General features: G+C 40.0%; 1 pseudogene; it reads right to left on the bottom strand.

Annotated features, from left to right (window-relative positions):
* Window positions 1-846: 846 nt before the first annotated feature.
* Window positions 847-945, bottom strand: LOC132283558 (small nucleolar RNA R71; annotated as a pseudogene).
* Window positions 946-7,063: the final 6,118 nt, after the last annotated feature.

Below are 7,063 nucleotides of genomic sequence, written 5' to 3'. Positions count from 1 at the left end.
TTCTTGCATATTGTTGTTAAAGCATGGGAGTATGGGAACATTGTATATGGAGGAAGTTTGTTGATTATTGACTTGTTGTGAAGGTGAAGTGTTTATCATTAGTGCTTATTGTGTTACATTGTGCATGCATGGTCGTAGATCATTGAGACTCACTTTTGTCCCTTTAAAGTTTCATCTTGAATCCATTGTTCGAAACCCTAGGGGAAGAGGTAGTTCTAGTCAATCCATTTTATCAATGGAAGGACATAATGAGGACCATGTGGAGGACCTTGGTCACATAGACCAACAAGGTATCGTCCACCCCAATGTGTATCATAATAGCATGCAAGTACCATTAGGCATGTCGAGGCCATTTGGTCATCCACCATAACAACAAGGCCAAGTTCCATTGGGAATGCTAAGGCCAATCTATGCTCCACCACCTCCCATCATTCAAGGTAATCAAGGTGCCCATGTTGCACCTCCAATTTCTAATCCTCCCCTTGCTTTAAGAGATCACGATGTGCCTAATGAATATAATGCACCCACATGCATTCAATTGCCACCATTTAGAGCACACCACTATAAGATCAAACCACAAACCATTCAAATGCTTCCTAACTATCATGGACTTCCAAGTGAAGAACCTTACAAGCATTCGGATGAGTTTCTTGAAGTATGTTCCACCGTGAAATACACGGATATGCCGGAAGAGGTCTTAAGGCTTAAAATTTTTCCATTCACCCTTAAAGACAAGACAAAATATTGGTTTAACAATCTTAGACCTTTTTCAATAACTTCTTGGGCATAAATGCAACAAGAGTTCTTAAAGAAGTACTATCCGGTTTCTAAGACCAATGCCATGAGAACTTCAATTAGGGAATTTTCACATGGGGATGGGGAAACATTTCATGAGGCATGGGAATGCTTTAATGAATTGCTTAAGAAGTGTCCATATCATGACATGCCCAAATGGCAATTAGTTCAATATTTCTTTGAGAGCTTACTGGATAATTACAAGGGCATGGTTGATGCTTCCATGGGTGGCTCTTACATTGATAGGCATGAGGATGACGTGCGGCGTCTTTATGAGAGCATGAGTGAAAATTCTTTGCATCGTACTTTATCTTCGAAGAATGGTAGAAATTCTAGTGGTAGGAAGAGTGTTGGCTTACATTAATTTGACCACTCCAATGAAATTGCCGCCGAGATGAAATCACTATCTCAAAGGTTTGATCAATTCTTGATCAACCAAAACTCGGCAAATCAAGTATCTTCCTTCCCTAACCATTCTCATCATGCATCCAATGAGATATGTATGACTTGTTCAAGTGTTTTACATTCTACTTCCAATTGTCCCCATGGACATATACAAAGTGAGCATCATGAACAAGTAAATGCAACATTTGTGAATCAAGGGAACAATCCTTATGGCAATCACTACAATCCTAGTTGGAGGAATCACTCAAATTTCTCTTGGAAAATCCAAAGGGAGGGCTCAAACCCTTCCCAAGGTGGTTTTCAAGGAAAGTACGTTCCACCTCCAATGCAAGGCCAAGGTTCCTATGGTTTTAGATCATCATACCAATCACAAGGAAATCAATTTTCAAATTCTCATTTTCCCAATCAATTATATTCCCATGGAAATGTTAGAAGTTCCGTTTTTGAAGATAAAGTTTTGACTGCTCTAGGCACTCTAGAGGCAAACACACAATTACTTCATTCTCACTCTCAATCCATTGCAAAGCTAGAAACCCAAGTAGGGCAAATAGCTAGTACTTTGAATGCTAGAGAGAAAGAGAAAATGCCTTTGAATGCCCTACAAAAGCAACAATGTGTTGTGGAGACTCATTCCTTATTAGAAGGTCACACAATAGAGCATGTCAATGCGGTGACTACCTTAAGAAGTGGGAAGATTGTGGACAACCAAGTGTGTATATCCAATGAAGAGAGTGAACCAGTGCAACCACAAGTTGACACCCATCCCGTTTCACATCTTATTCCTCTTTCATTGCATATGTATGATTTTTCGAATGAGAATGTTTTGAAAAGTAATCTTGAAAGTAATTTGTTGAAAAGTGATTTGAAAAGTGATTTTGAAAAGAAAGATTTGCAAAATGATTTTAAAACTTCTTGTGTTGAAGAGACTTTAAAGAAAAATTCTGAGAAGGTTTTTGAGCCAAAAGCTCCATTCCCGGATGCCTTAAAAGGATCCATTTCAAATGACAAGCAAAAGGCCAAAATAAATGAAATCATGGATGTGTTTAGGCAAATGAAAGTCAATCTTCCACTTTTTGATGCAAACAAGCAAATTTTGGCTTATGCCAAGTTCTTGAAAGACTTATGCACCCAAAAGAGGAAGAACAAAAGCCAAGCACCTAGAAAAGTGGTCTTAACCGAGCAAGTAAGCTCAATTTTGCAGCATAACACTCTTCTAAAGTTTAAGGACCCCAGTTCACCTACCACTTCATGCATCATTGGTGATCATATCATTAATCGGGCACTTCTTGACCTAGGAGCAAGTGTTAATCTTCTTCCATACTCGGTATATGTCAAATTAGGCTTAGGAGACTTAAAACCGACTTCGGTAGTTTTACAACTTGCTAACCAATCTATCAAAAAGTCTAGGGGTATCATTGAGGACGTATTGATTAAAATTGATAAATTCTTCTTTCCCGTTGATTTCGTTGTCATTGACACGGAACCGGTCCCAAATCCTAAGTGCCAAATTCCCATTATCCTTGGCCGTCCTTTCTTGGCAACCGCGAATGCCAACATTAGTTGTAGGATGGGGATAATGAAGATCTCATTTGGCCACATGAAGGTAAAGTTGTATATTTTTAATCCAACCTCCAACTTATTTAACAAGCATGAAGAAGTGAATGTTGTAGAGAAATGTCATGACCTTAAATGTAAAGGAATTGAGTTTTTGTGTGAGACCAAAGTTCCAAAAAGTCTATCTTCAACCTTGAAACCAAAGAAAATTGTTTCAAAGTCTTGTTTTGAAAGGGCGTGGAAGCCCAAAGATTGTTTTGACCAAGGACCGAAAATGTCTTTTGAGCTTAATCCAACAAGTTCCTTAAAGAACCATTTGTTGGGTGGAGTTCAAAGCACTTATCACCCCATTGAGGAGGGGATGCACTACAAGATGTTTGATCCAGGCTAAAGGAGCCCAACGTCTTGCTAGAGATATTAAAGACTAGAAAGACATTTCGTAGGGTGTCAAAACCCTATTCCTCCCTCATTTCTGTCTTTAATTTCATTTCTTGCGAAGTCTAGATATTGGCTCTGGGTTCATATGCATTGCTAGGAACTGTGATTTGGATTGCATGCACTTTTATGTTGAAATTAAGCATTTTGTATAAGTTCGATCGATCGAACTTTCCACCTGCATCAAACCTGTATCCAAATCACTTTTTGTCCAATCGTTCGAACAAAACCTGCTTATTTCAGCTCTCTGTCCCATCGATTGAACTTGTTCCTAGATCTTTCTTTAGTTGTTCGATCGATCCAACTTCATCTTGGATCGATCTGCAGTTGCAACACTTAGAAAAATTTCCAACCTGCATCCACTTGCTTTTAAAAGCCTCTTTGTCTCATCAATCGAACATTTCTTCAATTCTATACATTCTTGATTGATCGAAAGTATTCTGAGATCGATCTTGGGAACATCGATCGTTGTTCTTTATTTTTCAATTTTGACTTTGTTTTGACTTTGTTTTAAATTTCAGAAATTCCAAAAAATATATTTTATTATTTTTATTGTCATTTTTATTTTCCAAATATATATATATATATATAAAATCCTAAAAATATTTTTACTTTTTACTTTTTATTTTATTTTTATTTTTATTTTTAAAATTTTTATTTTTCAAAAATCCTAATCACTTAAGAGGAGAGATCAATGTCAGTTCGATCGATCTGAGGATTTAGTTCGATCGATCGAACTGGCAAGGGTATGTTTTTAAAAATTGATTTAGGGTTATTCAATCGATTCCACAAGAATCGATCTCAAACCTTCATTCCCCCTTCGCCGCTGCATCTCATCTTCTCCATCTCTGGCGAGGTCCATCGTGTTCGCTACCTCTCTCCTCTCGGATCTTGATTCACATCTCACCCCCTTCGTATCTCTACTTCTCTCTTGATTCCGGTGAGATCCGAATCTTACTCTTGTGATTTCAATCTTCGATTTCATGAACACATGCTTTAAATGTTAGATCTAGGTTGTTTTCATGATGCCTATTGCCATGGATAAAGCTTTGAGCTTTGTGTATATATATGTATATATATGTATATATGTTTTTATATTTTTCTTGTTTTCGATTTGATTTTTGGAATATGGGCCGAATCAAGTGACCCAATTTGATGCTTTGTTATATAGATGGGCCCACGACCATGTTCATGAAGGCCCTTTACCATCCATGCCACAGATCTGTGATTTTTCGAGTTTCACTTCACAGTTGATCGATCAAACTTTTTATTCGATCGATCTGTAACAGATCGATCTAACTTATTCTTGATCGATCGAACTTGCATCGATCTCAAATTTTTGTGATCGATCGAACTTCACATATTTGCTTCACACATTTCACACACCATCTCTTGTGTTTCATGTTATCTCATACATGCCCAATGCCTATGTTTTCCACATTGGTTACATTCCATACTTATATTGTCTAGCTTGTTTCACATCATGTCACTCATTTCTTGTCACTTGCATAGATTCATGTTCCTTATCTATTTTGTCTATCCTATTTGACATACATGATTCTATAAATTGTGTTTTAATTCTTTATGCTGGCACTGACTCCCATTTTGCAAGTTTTCCTTTTATTTTGCAGGCCATGGCTAGAGTCAAGATTGTAACTCGCAGACACTATCACCGTAGGGGCAGGCATAGTTTAGATGACAAGGCAGGTCCATCTCATGCCCAGGACCCCATTTAGGAGGAGCCAGTAGAGCCCACTCCACCTCAGTCTCCCTTTTCTAACAGCAGATTGCACTCTTCAGCCGAGGTATCTTCGTCCCAGGCTGACGCTGAGGCTGAACGCATACCATCTCCATCACCACTGCCAGCTCAGCTAGCCCAGTAGCTAGACTGGCCATTACATAGATACTCATGCCTTCGAGTGGCACATGAGTCAATCTTTGACACAGACTTCTTTTCCCGATCGGTACTTACCCGATCAGCATATGATGATATATTTCGGAGGGGCATCTCAGCCATACTAGCCCCTGTCTCATACCCAGTGTACTCGAGGTTGGTCTGGATGTTCTTCCAGAATCTCCAACCTGCCCCGAGTAACCTGGCAAAGCTGCGGACCACCATTGACGGCAACCCGATCCGCATCACTGTGGACACATTGTCCAGATCTTGCCAGTGTCCACACGTCTGCCCTCTAGAGTTACAGGACACATATCCCACTCTCTACAGGCCATCATATGCAGACATGACCATTTTACTCACAGGTCACTATGCCGATGGCGAGACCTTTGCCACCCGGACCTATCTTCCAGATGACCTGTGGTTTTTCGACTCTGTTTTGTTCCATAACATCTTCATGGCCGGCCACAAGACACAGAGGTGCGACGACTATCTGACAGCTCTATACGCATTCTATATAGGGCATTGGCTATCTATCCTAGCGCTCATCTGGAGCATCATAATGAAGCTGTATGTCGAACACATTAGCAAGGCCAAGCCCAAAAGGGCTAAGTATCTCCCATTCGGCCACCTCATCACCCAGATTCTACGTGATCGGTGCTATCCCTTCCAGCCACAGGAGCAGACTTAGTCTGGGGCCTATTCTTTCAAGAAGAAGGACTGGGATAAGAGCTACAACGCTTTTATCAAGAGTCTCTGGGACGATGCTGCCAAGGCAGCTGAAGAGTTAGAGAGAGAGGAGCAGGCTACAAAAGTAGTAGCAGACCCGGCAGCGGACGACGTCGAAGTCGATACGACTGCCGTACACATGGACATTGATTTGGAGCAGCCTGCAGAGGCCCCAGAGTAGCACTCTCCAATTGGGTCACCCGTTTACGATGAGGAGTAGGCTTAGGATCATCATTCTCCCGCTCCAGCAGCACCTGAGGCTCCTGCTCACATACCTAACTTTGGAGAGCAACTTCAGACTCGAGAGGACGCCTTGGTATCTATCCGCGCAGAGACTGTCTCTATTAGAGCCAACATTGCTTCCCTCCACACGAATGTCATGACCGCATTCAGAGATCTATCTAGAGACATCCGTGGAGTGCGACCTGCCCGTCCTACCTCTTCTTCATGATTTCCATATCTTCTTACTCCTCTTATATATCTGTGATCTCTGCATATTTTTTATACTGTTATATAATTTTTGCAGCCGTGTCTGTCGGCTTTGATACTGGATGTACTGTACTTTATTTTTGGTTTATATATGTTTTCTTTATGGATATCCTATTTTCATATTCTTATATCTATCTATTTGACTCCATCAGGTGCATCCCAGTGACATCAGTGAGAAAGAGTACTGTCCAAAATTTTCAAGACCACCCTTATACCTCTCTTTACTTTCAGTTGCTATCCCATATACACTTGCATGTCCATTGTGCACTGTTATTATCCCTTTTGTTATCTGATGAGTTTTATCCAAGTGCCAAAATTTCAAGACCACAGTTAATCCCAAGTTTAGGGGGGCTATGCCACCCACTTTGGATACTTCTGTCCCAGCCATTCTTTGCCTTAGTTGCACTGGAATACTCTTTCCCTTTTATTCTCTTTGCACATTGAGGACACTGTGCCATTTAAGTTTTGGGGTAATGGTGCTTTGTAGTGTTTGTTTTTAAAATTCAAAATTTTGAGCATGACTTGTGTATTTGAGGGATTTTCTAAGATTGGTCAATAACTAGCTATGATTTTGATCTTTTGAGGATTATATTGCTTAAAATTTAAAAATTGATTGACTTGAGAGTTCAATACTCCTTGTATGCCTTATGGATGCCATTTAGGAGTAAATTTTTCGAAAGATTGATATCATGCTTACACTTGTGGTCCACATCATCCTGCTTTTGTGATTGTTTTGAGACTCACTTTAGTATTCTACACTAG

The sequence above is a fragment of the Cornus florida genome, unplaced genomic scaffold (assembly GCF_030987335.1).
Source record: "Cornus florida cultivar Cherokee Brave unplaced genomic scaffold, ASM3098733v1 CherokeeBrave_3.0.0_Hap2_Chr01, whole genome shotgun sequence".
NCBI lineage: Eukaryota > Viridiplantae > Streptophyta > Magnoliopsida > Cornales > Cornaceae > Cornus > Cornus florida.
Note: the sequence above shows the minus strand (reverse complement) of the source record. Positions and strands in the feature narration are given on the sequence as shown.